At 44.6% G+C, this 19,058-nt stretch overlaps 1 protein-coding gene across 3 annotated transcripts in view; it reads right to left on the bottom strand.

Moving 5' to 3' along the window:
- Positions 1–15,685, bottom strand: part of AGPAT3 (1-acylglycerol-3-phosphate O-acyltransferase 3) — a 71,442-nt gene extending 55,757 nt beyond the window's left edge. The window contains exon 1 of one of the 3 annotated variants that reach the window (XM_077927372.1): positions 15,018–15,685. The gene's annotated coding sequence lies outside the window, so the exon portion shown is untranslated. Of the gene's footprint in view, positions 1–14,316; positions 14,465–14,594; positions 14,620–15,017 lie in introns of those variants that run through there. The other 2 variants (XM_077927373.1, XM_028727316.2) reach the window with 2 other exon arrangements.
- Between the last annotated feature and the right edge of the window lie 3,373 nt (positions 15,686–19,058).

Here is a 19,058-nt window from a genome sequence, read left to right as displayed (position 1 = left end):
GGGGGAGTGACCCTAATCTCATATAGATATGTAGTTAAATTTTATGGAAAGTAACAAATCCCCAGCAAATGTGTCATACTTAACACTCTTAGTACTTCCATAAGTAAATAAAGAATATGCACTGGATTACGGCTATCCCCTGAGCTTCTGAGCATCTTAATATATATGTTTTACATTGCTATTTTCAGATTACTCCTCAAACAAAAGGTTTACATTTTTATTTGAAAAGCCACTTTGTGCTCTATGAAACTCAGCTTTAAGCATTCAAAGGCAATGGCCAATCAGAGGATTTCTTCCAGCTTTCCCCCAGCATATTTTGGCACAAAAACATCTGAGACTTTTTCTTTTCCTTCGCAGCAATATTTTTCTTAAAGAGGTTGTTATAAATATGCCTGTGAATTTGGCAAACGATTGTTCAGTATTCATCTTCTAAATATGTACATAAATTTGTGGAAGTAGAATGCTTTGCTACCAACTCTAATATTTGATCTTACCAGCCATTTAACTGCCTATGAAAGGACTAATCTTAAAGGGTGCGCCCACATTTTACCAGCAGAAAGACCTCAAAATTTTGGTCATGGCTACAGTAGTGAACATGATCTGATGGAGAAAAATACCCAGCTGGTACCCCAGCTGGTTCTGGGGAGATATGGGGTCAAGCAATGACACACTTGCATCGCCAAATAAATGGCCGTGCTCAACCTACATGGCAAAACACAACCACAGATGTCAAGTTACACATTTGAGATAACATATTTCATTGATTCATAGGTTTTTTAAACCACCCCAAAGACTTGGTTGGTGGATGGTCATCAAAATGTCACCAATGAATAAATGAACTGCTTCTCCTTTGTCCGCCCAAAATTATCACTGCTAAATAGTATGCTTTCCTTGTGAAAGCCACATTTACATTGCAATTTGAACTCCCTATCCACTACTGCATTGCTTTAACCCACTGCAACTACCAGTCATGTCACAGTGGTGTCTCTGCTGCCCTTGTTGTTTGCTTCCCCTGCCCTCCATCTTGCATGAAGGAGACCTACTGACTACTGGCTCATAGGCAGCTCTGCCAGAAAAAGTCTGTGGGCTCTTCTAACTTGTACGTTGTGTGGGGAAAGTTCTGCAACACCATTCTGGCATTCCACTCCTTGCTTTGTGATGCTTGCTGCCTTTCACGCATGGCTAAAGTAGAGGTTTCATTAGCAAGCATTATTGTGATTCTGTTCTTGTGCTTGTGACTTCACTGCTTGCGGAGAGTGTACGTTTCTCGGCAACATTGCGTTAGCGCAGTGCTGGCAGATCAGCCGCCCAGAATAGCAAGACCATCGGATCAGCCCCTTGGAAGAACTTTGGCTAACTTAATGGCAGGTACTAAATTATGAATCTGGAGAAGAGGAGAAAGTGATTTAAAAGATTGATATAGAAATCATGCTGTTGCCCTCATCACCTCATATACTAAATGTAAGTTCTGAAATGGAAGGGGAAAAAAGAATAAGAGTTAATTGCAGCATTGGAAGAAACCATTCCCAAACTACTTGGAAGGTTTATAAAAGCATGTATACAAGCAACTGCTGTCATTAATATGGTTAGATTATGCATGCTGTAAGTGAGACCGCAGCAAAATGTTGCAGAATGGAGTGCTCCTGTTCAGGGTTCCTGGCAGCCATACCCATTTCCATGATACTCCCTTCCACACCTCCTGGTCCCATCCCTGCTAGCAATAATCAGTCTGCATCGCAGGCTCACTAGGTGGTAGCTGTTTCCCCCTGAGGATTTCTTGTACTTCTCCAAACCCTGACATTTCCCTCAAAGCTGCTGATACCCTCATCATGTCTGTGAATGGCAATGTTTTAGCTACATAGGGCCCATGCTTGGAGAACAGATTTCCTATTAGTATCTAGGGTTGATCCAGTTTTGTATATTAGAAGTAAATAAAGAAAAAGGAAACAATGCCAGGAAAAAGAAATTAAGAACGAGGGGGGAGGGAACCTGATACAGTCCTTGCAACCTGCTGGGGATAACGGCAGCAAATATTAGAAGGCCAGCAATATGAGGAAACATCCGTTTAATCAACAGAAATATATTACTGGCTAAGGGATTACATGGGGGGAAATGGACAAAAGCAGTAAGTTTCAGTGACTAATTCTGATCAAACTATTTCTATTTAAGTCAATGATTCCCAAACTCCCACCCCCAGAAAAAAATCAGGGCAAGGTTAAAAAAAAAAAAAGGGGGGGGGGAGATCAGATTTAACTTTTTAAAAATCACCTGGTTAAGATTAAGTTTGAATACAGATATGTAAAACCTACCTATATTTATAGGTTGCTTTGAAATGACTCAATGATGACCTAGAAAACACACTAAGTTAAAGGTTACACATTGTTGAAGCTAAAGCTAAGCCAGCCTGGGTGTGATCAGAGACTGGATGGGTGGTCATCTAAGATCCACGTGTAGACCACCTTGGGTTCTGTGACCGTAGAAAAGCAGGATATAACTATATATATATTTTTTAAAAACTGCTTTTCTGCAAATAAGGAATCATGGGGAAAGAACCTGTTTTTCAGATCAAGCATCATCAATATGACACAATTCATATCCATTCCTTTTATTTTCTGGTGTGAATGCTGTTGCTTACGTAGCCAAAAAGGAACAACTCGTGTATAAAAGGGATCAACAGAAGTGTTAATTTTTTTAAAAAAAACAACAACTGGATTTTTCTTGGAGTAGAGGGGAAGAAACACAACAAGTAATTCTTGAACCCCAGTAATGAGCCCTGTCAACCTTGCTGTTATTTTACACGTGAATATTCCAAGTCAGTTTTAATTACTGAAGGCAATTTCTAGGCTGCTCAGAAATGCCCTTCTGAACAGCGTATATCCCTTCCTTTTATCCAAGCAGCCCCATAAGTCAACTACAGTTTGTAAGTTCAATTCCGGTATGGGACAACTGTATATTCCTGCATTGCAGGGGGCTGGACTAGATGATCCTCAAGATCCCTTCCAACTCTTTAACTCTATGATTCTACTGTTCCTGGAACCACATTCCAGGTAAATGAAGGGCACAGAGCAAGAGCCAGAGATGTAGATTGTTAGCATAAGGTCAAACATTGCAGATCGGTCAACACACACTCCTGGGCCAAACTAAGCCTCTTAACAGAATGATGTACGTGTGCTCTCTCTCTCTCTCTCTCTCACACACACACACACACACACACACACACACACACAGCCAACCTCAAGGTGAAAGAAGGGTGTTTATCTCCAAATAATGGGGCTCCAGTCACCCCACTCACCCCTGCTCCCTTCTCGAAAGCGGCTCTCAGAAAAAAAGCCTAGTTGCAGGCCAGTATTGTATTCTGCATTTGAAAATGACTGTGATGTTTGGTGGAAAGAAGTGTAAACAAAAGACAAAAACTCCACAATCATCATTCTCGGTGTAGATAAGTAAGTAACGCAATGGGGATGCACACAGCAGGTGCTGTATTGTACTGATGCAAGCTGGCAGACCTTCTCTGTGAAAGACTAGAGGAAAGAATGACACCATCACAGGCCCTAGACAACCATGACAAGGGTATCCCTGGCAACGACACAAGCCAGTAGCATTACCTCAAGTTAAGACTAAAGATTCTTTGGGACCCACCCCGCAAACAAACCGTTATTGACTTTCTTTCTAAACATCCACACAGTCTGCAACATTTCTCTCTCCACCGCCACCCCAGAGATTACATGCTTTCCACCGCTTCCATAAACTAGTTAGCATCTAAGGCTAACGTTTTTAGGGTTTTAACTCTGGCAGATAGATTGCTTTGTGACTTTAGCTGGTCTTATTGCTAGGTTTGTTCTGATGATTTATGGCTGTTTCACGAAGTTTCATAGAATCTGTAGCTTGAACCCTGCCATGGGAATCCATCACAATGAAGGGTGAGTTATAAACGTTCTCAATAAAATAAACAAATGAATAAGTCTGCTGGTGGGTGTGGGTGTTTGTTTTCAAGTATCAATTTAACACTTGTAGGAGAGAGGATGGAAGAAATATATGGTGACTTTTTGGGATGGGGGGGGGGTTAAAACACCACTCCAAAATATGCTGATATTGCAAGAGCTCTTATGCTGCTTGGCAAGGACATGTAATCAAATTGAGTTGGCAGGGCTGGTGCAGGACAATGGATCACTCAAGTGTTGCATATATATTATAAAGCGAGAGGTATTGACCTGCATCACTGCACCTTGTGATCTGGTTGTAATATTCCATCCTGCCTCACTGTTGTTCGGTAACGGAACCTTTTTCCCCTGCATGGAGGTCTCAGCGTTCTTTATCCAGTGGCTTTTGTAATTGGTAAATAATGTATTCTGGAAGATTCATGAAGAAACGAAATGTGAAATCAGGAGGATGGGAACAAAATGAGAATGAATTGGCTCTGCTTGTCACTGGTTCTGGCTCCACCTGCTGCTACCTTCCCTGCCTTTTGCCCTATTTGTCTCAATGGGCATCAGCCACCAGCGCTCACTGCACTGTTGGGAGGTTGAATGAAGAGCAAAACAAAAAACAAAAACAAACAAACAAACAAACAAACAAAAACCTTCACATCACCAAAGTCTTGATTCCTTCAGAGGGTAGAATCCAATTGCTGCCCTAGCACTTTAAGAAGGGCTTCTGATCCAACAACTGCCTGGGAAGGAGGAGGTGATTTCTGCCTATACCACTCCCCCTCCACCCGCTAAAGCATTCCACACCACCTGCCCCCCTGTTCTGCTGAGACAGCGGGGGGGGGGGGGCAGGACAGGGAATCAGCAGAAATTAAAGGTAAAGATAAAGGTACCCCTGCCCGTACGGGCCAGTCTTGCCAGACTCTGGGGTTGTGCGCCCATCTCACTCTATAGGCCGGGGGCCAGCGCTGTCCGGAGACACTTCCGGGTCACGTGGCCAGCGTGACAAGCTGCATCTGGTGAGCCAGCGCAGCACACGGAACACCGTTTACCTTCCCGCTAGTAAGCGATCCCTATTTATCTATTTGCACCCGGGGGTGCTTTCGAACTGCTAGGTTGGCAGGCGCTGGGACCGAGCAGCGGGAGCGTACCCCGCCGCGGGGATTCGAACCGCCGACCTTTCGATCGGCAAGTCCTAGGCGCTGAGGCTTTAACCCACAGCGCCACCCGCGTCCCCAGCAGAAATTACCTCCCCTCTTATTTTGTTTGTGGAGGGATCCACTGGATCTGAACTCTTCCCATAAACTTAAGAACACCAACAGGATTCCACCCATATTCTGCAGCGTGAAATTGACTGAGATCCACTCTCACAAGCCTTTCCAGTGAGGGAAATGCCTTGCGAAGGGACAGATTTACAGATATCCCATAAATTGCTACCAACGAAAAGCTCAAATTATTAGCATATCAAGCAACCCTGACAGTCTACCCCTATTGATAAATGGCACCATTCAAACTTAAATAAAATGATTCACTAGCCAAACATGTGACAGAAATGTTGGTTTTCTTTATCACACTTTTTTACTTCTACCAGGCAATGAGATTTAAAATGCTACACTTGATTAATCAGTAGAAACTACTCAGGCTCTTTTCAAGCATGAATTTAATGCTCACAAAAGCAAAAGATTAGGTTTGACTGGAGCCAGGACTGCCAGGATATTGCAGGTATTCGGCAAATAAAGCTTTAGTCCTTTTACCCTTCTAGCGCCAGAACAAAACAGGGTCTATCAACAGCAATTCTTCAGTGAACTTTAGGAGATTTACGACACAATCTTGGACATGTCTACTTGGAAGTGAGGTTCCACTTAATTCAACAAGGCATACTCCCAGGAAACCGCGTAAAACAGTAGCAATCCTATACACATTACCGTATTTTTCGCACCATAGGACGCAGTTTTTCCGTCTTAAAAACTAAGGGGGAAAGTCTGTGCGTCCTATGGAGCAAATGCAGGGGGGGGAGGCAGGCAGGAAAAGCCCCCAAGAGCCACACACAAGCTTCGCGCGGCTCTTGCGTGCTTTTCCCCAGGAGGGAGAAGGGACTGACGCGGCCAGTCAGTCCCTTCTCCCTCCTCTAGAAAAGCCTTGCGCAATCTCTCCAGCCGGGGGGAGGCTGCGCAAGGCTAAAGAGGAAGCCAGGGCAGCGAGCGCGATCCATCCCACTTGCTGCCCGGGCTTCCTCTTTAGCCTTGCGCGCCTCTCCAGCCGCGGGAGGAAGCCAGGGCAGCGAGCGCGATCCATCCCCTTGCTGTCCGGGCTTCCTCTTTAGCCTTGCGCGCCTCTCCAGCTGCGGGAGGCTGCACAAGGCTAAAGAAGCCAACTTTTAAAAAATCTCTCTATCTCTACCTCTTTTTCTTTTTTCGTCCTTTCTCCACCCCCTTTTGCCTCTGGATCAGTGTTTTTATCTAGATTAACGTTTTAGTTTGGAGGGGGGGGATATTATAAAAAAGGAAACTTTGCAGCTTTTATTTTAGTATACAATAAAAACAGATTAAACAAAACACAAAAGAAGGAAATAGCATAGAAGAAGAAGAGAAAAGGGAAAGCCATTTACCAGAGGTAGATCTTAACCCTTGCCTCACCTGGGAGCTTCCCTGGGCAGGAATTCCCTCGGCTTAAGTGGGGTGGGGGAAGAGTGGCAGGTAGGGGGGTACCTACCTAGACACTGAAGCCACATGTCTCTCCAATGAAAATTGGGAGTGGGCATTGTGTGAAGTGGCTGTGGATCTCCTGCCACAGAAGTGTAGTACTGTATAGAGTTGGGAGGGCCACCCGAGGGTCATCTAGCCCAGCCCCCTCACAATGTAGGAATTACAGCTAAAGAACGCCAGGCAGATGGTCCACCAACTGCTGCTTAAAAGCCTCCAGTGGTGGAGACCCCCAACACCTTCCGAGGTCATAGAATTGCAGGGTTGGAAGGGAACCCCAGGAGTCATCTAGTCCAGCCCCGGTGGACAGCGGGCACGATCCATCCTGTTGCGCAAAACTAAAGATGCTGCTCAAGGCTAAAGAGGAAGCCAAGGCAGTGAGCGGGATGGATCGTGCTCGCTGCCTTGTCTTCTTCTTTAGCTGCGCTGGAGAGGTTAAGCTCCTGGCTGGAGAGGTTGCATGGCTATGGATCCCGCTCGCTGTCTTGGCTTCTTTGCTCTTTGGGGCGGGGGGGGGGGGGACCCAGGCTTCACCCGCAGCCCCGAGAAGCTCTGGGAGAAGCGGACAGGCTGCGTGCAGCCTGTCCCTTGCTCTTTGGGGCTGGGAGGGGGAATAATATTTTTTCCCTTGATTTCCCCCTCTAAAAACTAGGTGCATCCTGTGGTCCGGTGCGTCCAATAGAGCAAAAAATACGGTAATCTAGAAGCAAGTCTCACTGAATTTTGAATAGACATGGAAACCAAGGAATAACTAAGTAGACTATGGGGAGGCGGAAGAGAGAGTATGAGCATGTGTCTCCTTTGGAATGGTGTGTCTGATAAATTCTAAATAGAAAAGTGGTACAAAACCAATATACAATACAATAATCAGTGCCGCCAAGTAAATCTTCCAATTCAAATTTCACTCAAACCTACGGAAATTGCACCAAAGGGGGAATCTGATGGATTGAGCCCCACAGCAACTTAGTTTTCCCACCTAACTTCATCTAAGGTGGCTTGCAATGACAACATCATGACAACATTAAAAGGAATACTGTAATAAAGATACAAGTTATACTACCTCACATTATAAAGAACAGTGATCGCAGCAATTATTTGGTTTGATTTGGAATGGATTTGGTTCAGATTTTATTATTTAGTTTGAATTGTATGTGTCATTACCACCTTAAAAGCAACAGAGGCCAGGTGAAGATTTTTTTTGCCCCAATTAATTGGGAAGCATCTTCTTAATCAAGTGTTTTAGTAAATTAATATGATTGGCATATATACTGTACTTTTCCATGTATAAGATGAGGGGTTATTTTACTAGAAATTTATGTTAAAAATAGGGGTTCGTCTTATACACGGATAGTGCATAGGGGTGACGTGGGACTGGTTGCTGCCGCGAACTGGAGATTGTCAGTGGCTATTTGGGGTGTTATTTGTGGCTGCGGCAAGGGCTGGTTTTGATTGGCTATTGCTGCGGTAATAGGGCGGGCAATGGGCGGCTTAAAAAGCTCAATAACTCTGGGCCACCCCCCAAAAGAAACTCAACAACTCTGGGCAATCCTCCCCCCAAAAACCTCAATAACTCTGGGCTGTTTCGATTGCAAGCAGAAAGTTCAACTTTATGAGCTACTGAGATTTTATTAGTTATATTCTCACCTCCAAATTTGTCTGTAGGCCATTTGAAAATCACAAGACAGAATTCAGTCTGCCAATTATCAAAGTAATTATCTGGGAACCCCTCCTTGTCTTACCTTAGGTATTCATACACCTGTGAAAGCATGAGTCAATAACCGTATTTCAAAATGGGCAATCACAGATGTGAAATAAGATTCCTTGTGATGCATCATACAAAATTTCATCATAGCAACAGAGTCAGGCAACCTCAAAATGCATTTCCAACTCCTTTCCCCCCACTTTTACAGTCTACATGCCTAACCATTTCTGCTAAGTGCTCCATTTAAGTTATTGGTATGCAACTTGTGTACATATCTGTACACACAGGGTTTGCACTCTACCAACTCTAATACTTTCCTATTGCTCCCTCAGTAAAATATGCGGAGAATCCTGCACACTTTGCCATTCTATCCCATGGATAGCCTGTCTATTTTTCAGATTAAAAAGTTCCTAGCTGCCACCCACACATTTTCACCCATCAGCTCAAAGATTATTATTAATGTCTATAAAGGCAGGAATAAGGGTGGGGTATAAATAAATAACCACAAGGAGTACAATCCAGGCAAAAAATAAATTCCTTCTATTTCAAAGGAAGAGAATTAAAGTACGTGCTAGTTCCCTCAGCAAAATCAAATGACACTGAACTTCTGGTTTATTGCACCCTACAATGTTTAAATTCCAGAGATTCAAACTGGATTGTAAAAAAATCAGTAAATCCACTATCAACATGCACAACAAACCACTTAGGCCAGGCTTCCTGAACCTCGGCCCTCCAGATGTTTTGAGACTACAATTCCCATCATCCCTGACCACTGGTCCTGCTACTGGATCACTGACCACTGGATCATGGGAGATGTAGGCCAAAAACATCTGGAGGGCCAAGGTTGAGGAAGCCTGGCCTAGGTTAAAATCTATATTATGTCCCATATCTATTGCCCAGTGTATCACAGAGGCTCTGACAAGCTCGTCTTTTGTTTCCCAATCTAATAACAGATTGTACATTTTAGACAAAAGCTTTTCTTTGTTTTGTAGAAGTTCTTTTTCAAATTGTGAGCTGTGGTCCGAAAAACCATTTTTCCTGTCTATTTTAATCATTTCATGTAACTGGTGATATTGTAACCAACCCATAACATGGCTCCTTACATTTCCCACTGATTTCAGTTTAGGTTCCCCCTCTGTAAAATGCAGCAATTCCCTGTAAAAGAGAGAGAGAGAAAGCCCTGTCCTCATCTTGCCTGCCTGGATAGCAGGGCCTCTTCCGCTAGACTTTAAGGCATGTGATGGCTCTTTCAGTACCAAAAGCGATATCTATCATCTAAAGGAAAAGTAATAACCTCCAATACTTTAAAGAAACAACAGGGACAGTTATTCTACAAATAGCCAAGGGTCCATTAGCAAAGCAGTTACTGTTAAACCTACTTCATCACAATCCTGCTCTCCCCAACACATCCTTCTGAGCGCTGGCCACCCTCTCTCTGGCTCCTCCTGATGCCAGTGTCTGATCTGATGATCTGTTCTGATGTCACAGAGGAGTTTTACAGGCAGGAGTGTCACAGACTCACTTTGCCATTGGTTTAGCTCTAATTTCACAGAAAAAGACCAGGGAGCTGGGTCATTAAGCAGGACTTCGGAAAACTTAAAAATGTGTATCAAACACTCCTTAAGCAACTTTTCCTAAATGTAACCACTTCATCCTTGTACACATGCTGTGGGCTTTTAAGAATCAATGCCTCGCAGCAGTTGCAGAACAGTCAAGTGGTTTTGGAGACCATGAAAATAACCACCATGTCCTACAACAAGACACAAATAATCACATTTTCCTATGTATCTAGCATATCAAGGTCTACAATATCGAAGTTTTTGGATTATGGTACATTCTTGGCTAGCTGCGGCACTGAATTCTGCAGTAAGATTTGACAACATTATATACCACCTAAATAGAAAATGTCGAGAATGTTCCTGTAATAGGTAGAAATTAAAAACCTATCAACTATTCCTAAGAGCAGAGGTAAATATGTACATCAATTATTCAAGAGTTATGATATATTGCTAAATGATAACTATTAAGGCAGTGTCACCCAATACTTATTAAAAGTTGGTTGCATTTTGGTATTGTGCACTAGGGACATTGTCCAAAGCTCTGCAGCTCATGAACAACAAAATCATTGGAATCTAAGTGATAATGAAATGAAATAATAAAAAAGAAACATTAATGCATTATATATACATGAAAGCATATATATGAGTATATGTCCATAAAACAGAAAATAATAAAATGCAAGCTGTAGCCACTTTATTTTAAAAAATGAAGTTACCCAAACAATACCAATACAGTGGTACCTCTGGTTACAAACTTAATTCATTCCGGAGGTCTGTTCTTAACCTGAAACCGTTCTTAACATGAGGCGTGCTTTTGCTAATGGGGCCTCCTGCTGCCACCGCGTGACTTCTGCTCACATCCTGGGGCAAAGTTCGCAACAAGGAGCATCTACTTCCGGGTTAGCAGAGCTCGTTACCCGAAGCGTGTGTAAGGAGGACAGTACGTAACCCGAGGTTCTACTGAAATAGCTTGCACGAGCTTTGGGATTATATCCTGTTTCATGCTTCTTCAGAATCAAATTGGAGAATTGTTCACGGATGGCAGCCATTGATCTCATTATTTCCTCAATTTTTCCTTAATTTCTTTCAGGAATATGCTATTCCTGTTAATTGTAATTCTTCTACATACGCCTAATCATTTCAGTTCAACATTAAATGGTTGTTACTCCAAAAACTGTAATCCAAAAGTGGAGAATTCTTGAATGTTAGACAATGACCTCCTGCTGCCCACAGCTTTGTCCATACACTTGTTCTATTTTATGAATTTAGGGGGGAATTGAAAGAAAGAGCAGTTTTATGATCATGAATAGTTGGGAGGCCAATAAGTGTTTTCCTGACTCTTCTTTCTCAAGACTTTTACAAAGGTTTTATAAACTACTCTATGAATTTTATCGAAGGTGAAAGGTATAAACTCCTAAAATTAAACAGTAATAAAAAGTCAAAAGAGGTAGGAAAATAGGAGTTTAATAGATTCAAGGTTTGTGGGACACACCATGTGATCTATAGTGCCAGAACACTCTGGCATGTTGAACTGCTTGCAGTTTCAATATCCACCAGCGTGGACACCCAAATTCACAGACGACAAGGTGTCATGAACTAGACTAGAACAGTGAGATTTCATATGGAAGATCAAACTTGGAGAGCTTTTTTTGTAGAGTCACATACCTGCTAGGAGGAAAAACTAAATTCTGCTAGAAGAAAAACTAATTGGGGTGGAAGACTTTCAAATTTAATTTGTGTGGCTTTATGACCATAAAACTTGTCTCCCCTCCATATTATTCTCACGAGAAATCTCTTTTCCGGAAACTGTGGCGATAATCATGGAAGAAAGAAAGTGAGCAGGGGGCTGTTAACCCAAAAGAGAGGTTCATTTGTTAAATTAGAACAAATGGAACACAAATTCTACCAAACATTATTAACAAGGAAGGGCAAGAATACAGATGGTCACCCACACTTGTCCAAGTACCCTGCACTGCACCCACGGAAACTCATCCAATGGCATCTGACCAGACTGCTCTGTAGACACCCCAAGAGACTGACCTACCATGACAGTAGAGTCTGCATCTCTATGGATACAAGTGATTTTATCCTAAAAATGTCTAGCAAATAGACAACAGGCTATTGAGAGCTCTGCCTTTCTTTGGGCCAGGATATAAACCACCACACCACACTACACTCTACATTGCTCTGCTGCACACCAAGTCAAGGACTAACTTGCAGCACAGAAGTTACCCTTCTTTGCTGACTTCACTGCCACAGAGTAGGCTAGATAATCCACACATATCTGTGTTCAGTTGTATTCATTTGGAGTCTTTATCCGCTTGCGTTCTAGCAGTCTTCCAGCCTGCTTCATCAGCCTCCGCTCCAGGGTAAACCACTTTCGCTTCAACATGGTTTTGTCACAAGTGTCTAGCACAAAAGCCAGATAATGGTGGAATTGGCACTACCACAGATGCCACATAATACCCGTTCTTGCTGCGGCAGACAGCACCATTTTTGCATGTTCTTTTTTTGTTAACACAGAGTGGGATTCAACTACGTTGTTGTTGCACAGAACAAGGTCTGCTCACACAACAGGACTCCTCCCGCACTCCCTAAATCTGCTTTGGAGGGTTGAGAGAAAACCCATAGCAGGTTTAGGGTGTGCATGGGGTAAGAATTGCGTGGGGGAAGTCTCATTGCGCAAGTGGACCTCATAGAATTCCACCCACAGCAACTATGTAGATGGTTGCATGGAGAATGACAACTAGTGGGTGTGTTTTTAGCGTTTCTAATTTTCTGGTTGCGACAGAAGTTTAAAAGCTCCACTAAATTAATAATGCATCAAACAGAGGGTTTGACTCTACCTTATCAGTGGTAACAGTCTACCTAAAACAAAGATAGTCAGTGTCATGCCATCCAAATGTTTAAGAATACAACTCCCATCAGCCCCAGTCACTATGACTAATAACCAGGGATAATGGGAGTTGTAGTCCAAAAAATCAGGGATGAAGAATCTTATGCTCTCCAACTCCCATCAGCCACAGCCAACAGGGCCAATGGTCAGGGATTGTGGGAAATGTAGTTCAACAACTTATGGAAGGCCACAAATTTCCCTATGTCAGGTCCTCTATGTAGTTGATCTGCCATATTCAAAGGAAGAGGAACGTGGATCTTTGAGTAAAGATAGGTGGATAGATAAGAGACAAATAGATGATAGATAGGTGTGTGTATCTATAAATATAGATATATACACACACACACACATACACTTACCAATTAGGCTAAACTAACATGAGAGCTTTATATTCAGACTTGCTTCAGAAGCAATATTTTTCTCTATACAAATAAGGACATATTTAAAGCAGTGAGAGAATTTATTCTGTTACACTCCATAGATCCCATGGTTACATATTACTATTGTACCACACATCTGCACCCAATGTTTGGTTTAAAAAAAAACAACAACTCACTGTGACTTGCCACAATAATTCAGATAACTAGTTCATCTCAGGGTAATCTGGTCAGCAGTATGGGCTCACAGACGAGATATCTGGTGTGTGCTGCAGCAACTATCTAATCTACATACAGTGGAAAACTCACATTTCACTTTACATGCTGTAACATTTTACCTATGAAGCCACAGAGCCTTCTCTGTGGTGACACCCCCATCCCCGGGTGGAATGACCCTCCCAGGCAGGCTCACCTTGCACCAACTTTGCCAACCTTCTGCCATCAGGCAAATATGTTTTGATTCTCCGGGGCATTTTATCAGTGCTAACTGTCTTGCTTTCAGTGTTCATCCTTACGTGGGTGGGATGGTTATTTTATTTTTAAGTATGGTGGTATTTTTTGTAGATGAACACTTTTAACACATTTATTTCATTTTAATTGAGTTTTATTGTATTGCAAATCACTTTGGGGTTCCGTCTGTGAAACACAAATTGATTAAATCTAATCTGATCAGAGAGAACAATGTTCTCATACTAAAAGTAGAATGGCAAGTACGCATACCTTAATTTTAAGGCCCTTGCCCTTTAACAGACCAGTGTCTACTCTGATTCATTTAAAAGCACAGACTGAGCAAAATTAATAGCAAAAACCTCTTAATTCTCTCAAAACTCCCAGGGACAACATAACTGAGTAGGAAGGGCCCTCAGGAAGCATCTCTTGCATCTCAAACACATGAAATCGAGACAGTCTGGCGGAAAGGATATAGTCTTTTCCAGTTTCTGTCACTAAGAATTCCAACCGCTGACCATCCTTGCGACTGAAGAAATGCCTGTTAACAATTCCTATACAGTACAATCCCAGCCCACAAATATAAAGGCTAAAGAGAAAGTAATGAGTCTAAAAAGAGTCCACCCCACGATATGGAAGCCCTTCCTTTTCTTGCAACACCACAGATATCCAAGCAAAGCGGCAACGTACAAGCCCAGAAAGCATACCTCCAATTTCACAATCCTTCGGAGAAGCAGATGGGGGCCTGAAGCACAACCGTAGGGAAGGGTGTGTGTAAAGAGACAAGGGCTGCTTCAGCATCGCAAGGCTAACGCCTGGTGTGTTTAAAAAAAAAACCCGAAGAGAAACTCAGCCAAAAAGTAAAGAACACACACATACACACTGAAGAAATCCGGCAGACATAGCTCTCCCCTCACCACCACAGCACGGAAGCAATTAGGGGAGCGGAGGAAATTAAGGGAGGAGGGGACGCTCCTACCCGTACCATCCAGCGGTCTGAAGGCAGCGGCTCGCACAATGCAGAGGGGCGAGGGCGAGGGGGGAAAGGAGACTAATCCATTAAGGTTCCCCGGGGGGAGGGAACGGGGTGCAGGAAGAAGTTGGCAGCCGGAGAACGAGGCTTGCGAGGGGGAGGGAGGCGCCCGAGGAAGGACTGCAGCAAGGAGAGGGCTGCGTGGAGGGGCTGGGGAAGGAATAAAGGAGGAAGGCGGGGAGAGGGGGGGCGGGCAAGCAGGCTGAGCCCAGCGGAGCCACCTGCGAAGAAGGGCAAGCCGGGGCCGGCGCTGTGCCAGGGGAGAAAGGGGTGAGAGGGTCTCTCCTCATGGGAAAGGGAGGAGAGGAACCCGATCTGCCGGCAGCTGCACGAACCCGCCTGCACCACCCGATCCCTTGCCGGAGCAGCACAAACCTGCAGCAGCAGCAGCAGCCGACGCCGTCTCGCCTCCTTCCTCCTTTCCTTGCCCCGCGGCTGCCCTGGCCCAGCTCCGACCCAAGAGCCGCGGCCACCTCCGCCGCCGCCTTCCCCCGAGGAGGAGGAGGAGGAGCAGCGCCGCCACCTCTTTCCCTCAGCGCCGGCTACCGCAATTGGGGCCGCCGCCTCTGGCACTGCGGCGGCGCTTCGGAGGGCTGCTCCGAGGAGGAGGCGGGCGGGAAGCCTGGGGTCGCGGCGGCGCCGGGCTCCGGTGCGGAGAGCCGAGGGCATGGAGTGCGGCAGACCCAGCTGCCTCTGTGTGTGTGTGTGTGCGCGTGTGTGTGTGTGTGAAAGAGAGAGATGTGGGGGGGGGGGTGTGTGTGCGGTTGTGTGCTCCCAGCAGCCGCTACTTCCTGTGCAGCGACAGTTCAGTTCCTCCCGGGCCACCGGGGGCAGGAGAGTTGGGTTGGAAGCGAGAGGAGGAGGTGGAGGAGGAGGGCGCCGCCGCTGCAGAGGACGCCTTGGCTCCTAGGCAGCCGGGTTCCTGCATTTGCAAGCTCGCCTGCAAGGGAACCCGCGCTTGCATCAAGGCCGGTCCTCCCGGGCGGCGGGAGGCATTGTTCCCTGACGACGACGCCTCCTCTCCATCCCTCCCCACTTTCCAGACGCGCACGCCTATCCAGAAGTACCGCGGAGCTGGAGAGCCGCGGCCTCCGCAGTTCTAGCCCGAGTCCCGTTCACTGGGGTGGGGCGAGGAGGAGGAGGAGGAACAACGCCCGCAGGCCGCTCCATCTCGCCGCGGCAGCGGACCCTCCTCCGCCTGCTTCTTCTCAGGCTTATGGGGGGCAAAGAGTGGTGGGGAGAGAGAGGCAAGAGTCGCGTCACGGATGCAAGATTTCATCCTCGGACGTCGTAGGCTGTTTCGAATGACTTCCACGCTGCAACCCGCGCGCCCCAGTAGTTGCCATCATCCCGTAATGCAGATTCAACTCCCAACGACCTTAAGTCTTTGTGTGCAACAGGGTTCCCCCCACCGAGGATGAAGCGTCCTAAATGGGCATTATCGCATGCAGTTTAAAATAGGCCCTTCAGTCGTTCAAAACGGACTTGTGGAGTGGCGCTTCGGTGTTGCCACGCTTAGCCTCCGCATGTTCACTACTGCCATTTGAACAGGAGCACACACTGAGTGGGACACGCCTGCAGTGGGGGTAGCATTTGGTGGTGACCCACAGAGCTTGTATGGGGCTGGTGTGTTGGGAGCCCTGCTCCCGCATCCTATAGGGCCCGTGCACGTGTGTGTGTGCAAAGCTGGGGGCCACAGACAGTAATTGTTGGAAACATGAACTACATGTGAGACTTCACTCTTGCCCTGGGCTCTTCCTTTTTCTTACATTGGGATAAGGGAATAAGGAACAGATTGTGCTTCTCCCGAGTACCTTTTCCATTTTCCAACTCCCTTGTGGCAAAACTTTCGTTGGCTGATGTTTTAATGTATTTTTAATCTTTGCTGGAAGCTGCTCAGAGTGGCTGGGGAAACCTAGCCAGGTAGGCGGGGTATAAATAATTTATTATTATTATTATTAGTAGTAGTAGTAGGCGGGGTATAAATAATTTATTATTATTATTATTATTATTATTATTATTATTATTATTATTATTATTATTATTTCTGCTTCCTGGGGCTTAGTCTTAACAGGTCTTCTGACTGGCCTGTTGCTGCTGGCCTCTCAGGAAGGCCTCATGGAGTTGTAGGCCTATATCCTTCATTACGTTTATCAGATACACAAACTAACATTCCATCCTCAGCTACAAGGCCCTCCGTTGGACTGGTATAACTAGTCAAAGGGACATTTTCAGCATATGCTGCACTCTTCCTTGGCTGTAGCTGCTTATAATAATAATAATAATTTTATTATTTATATGCCACCCATCTGACTGGGTTGCCTCAGTGAGCCTTCCCTTCTTCAGCCTTCTTCCCTTATGCTTTTTTAAAACGTTGAACATTATAATTGCTCCAAAATATTGAGTGGTAATAACCACATTACAACACCATTATTACCTTATCATGGAATGGTGTCTACCTGCCAGAACTGAGTTTCGGTTGAGAAAAAGCCCAGTGCTGACCTTTAAACCCCTAAAAGGCCTGAGCCCTGTATACCTGAAGGAGTGTTTTCACCCCCATTTTTCAGCTGGGACACAGATCCAGCTCCAAGGGCGTTCTGATGGTTTCCTCATTGTGAGGTTACAGGCAACCAGGCAGAGGACCTTCTCAGTAGTGGTGCCTGTCCTGTGGAATGCCCTCCCATCAGATGTAAATAAACAACTACAGTGGTACCTACCTCAGGTTACATACGCTTCAGGTTACTTACGCTTCAGGTTACAGACTCTGCTAACCCAGAAATAGTACCTCGGGTTAAGAACTTTGCTTTCTGTTCTCATCTTCAGGATGAGAACAGAAATTGCGTGGCCGCAGTGCAGCAACAGCAGGAGGCCCCATTAGCTAAAGTGGTGCTTCAGGTTAAGAACAGTTTCAGCTTAAGAACAGACCTCCATAACAAATTAAGTTCTTAACCCGAGGCACCACTGTGTCTGACTTTTAGAAGACATCTGAAGGCAGCCCTGTATAGGAAAGTTTTTAATGTTTGGTGTTCTACTGTGTTTGATGCTTTAATTTGTTGTAAGTCTCTCAGAGTGGCTGGGGCAACCCAGTCAGATGGGTGGCATATAGTATAATTTATTGTTATTGTTATTATTTGTGTACTGCTCCAAAGGATCAAACATGTAGGATGCATAGAGACCTCCTGTATACTTCAAATGATGCTCAGGAGTTTACTCCAGATAACACTTCATCGTTAATTTAGTTAAATTAGGATTCTGTTGAAATCAATAGGGAAAGTTAGGATAACAGCATAAGTCCCATTGATCTCACCTTTTATCTGGGTCTAAACCACTAACATTTTGGAGGTTAGTCACAGAGCGTGCAGGATAGGTATTACCTTCGGCCAGGTTGATATGGGAGGTTGCTATATTCAGAAGTAAGCCCCATTCAGTGGGTTTTATTCCCAAAGCAGCGTGCAAGTAAGTGCAACTTTCATAGATTGATTTGTGTTATGAGGCAATATATATTGAAGAACAGCATGTGCAGTCCTTAAGGGGGAAGAAAGTGTGTTGTAGGAGATTGCATTTAACTTGTGAGAAGCCATCAAAATTAAAGTAGGATTCCAGCAGATAATGCTTTTATTCTCATTTTTCTGGTTGAGAAAGAAATAATTCTTTCTTACTGCTGTCAGATCAGCGCTGTTAATCTCATATCACTTCTATTTAGCCACATAGGTGGGGCCAAAATTGGGGTGAATTCTCATGGATATGAAGGTTTTTTTTAATCTGTGGGTGTCTTAGAATCTCCTTTTGGAAACATTACATTATTTTGATTGATTTCCCCCTCACAATCTATCAAAATCTCATTCATTTAACTTCCTCTCAATATACAGTAATAACCAGCACTTTGAATTTTGCCCACAAATAGACTGGTAGCCACTGCAGCTGTTGTAACAGCTGTTATTCTCCCTAAAATCAGCCCCAGTCAACCATCTGGCTGCACCTTTTTGAGCCAGTGGAGGTTCCTCATCACTTTGCAAAGACAGCCCCACATGGAGTGTGCTGCAGTAATCCAAATAGGATGTAATTAAGACTGTGGCCAGACCAGACATCTCAAGGAACAAGCCCAGCTAATGTACTAGCTTCAACTGTGCAATTGGGAGGGGGTTTATTGGTTTGTGGTGGTGTTATGTATTTTGTGGGTTTTTTAATACAGTATAAGAACTGCCCTGAGATCTAAGAATGAAGGGTGGCGTACAAATTTAATAAATAATAAACAAACTCCTGGGCACCCCTGAGACCTGAGTATCCATACTCAGGACTGAATCTAATAGCATGCCCGAACTGCAAATTTGTGCCTTCGTGGGGAGTATTCCCCCCCCCCCCCGAGTTCAGACTGAATTCTTATTCCCTGTTGTGCCTTCTGACTGACCAAGAACA

The sequence above is a fragment of the Podarcis muralis genome, chromosome 4, assembly GCF_964188315.1.
Source record: "Podarcis muralis chromosome 4, rPodMur119.hap1.1, whole genome shotgun sequence".
Classification (NCBI taxonomy): Eukaryota; Metazoa; Chordata; class Lepidosauria; order Squamata; family Lacertidae; genus Podarcis; species Podarcis muralis.
This window is presented reverse-complemented; position numbering and strand designations above follow the sequence as displayed.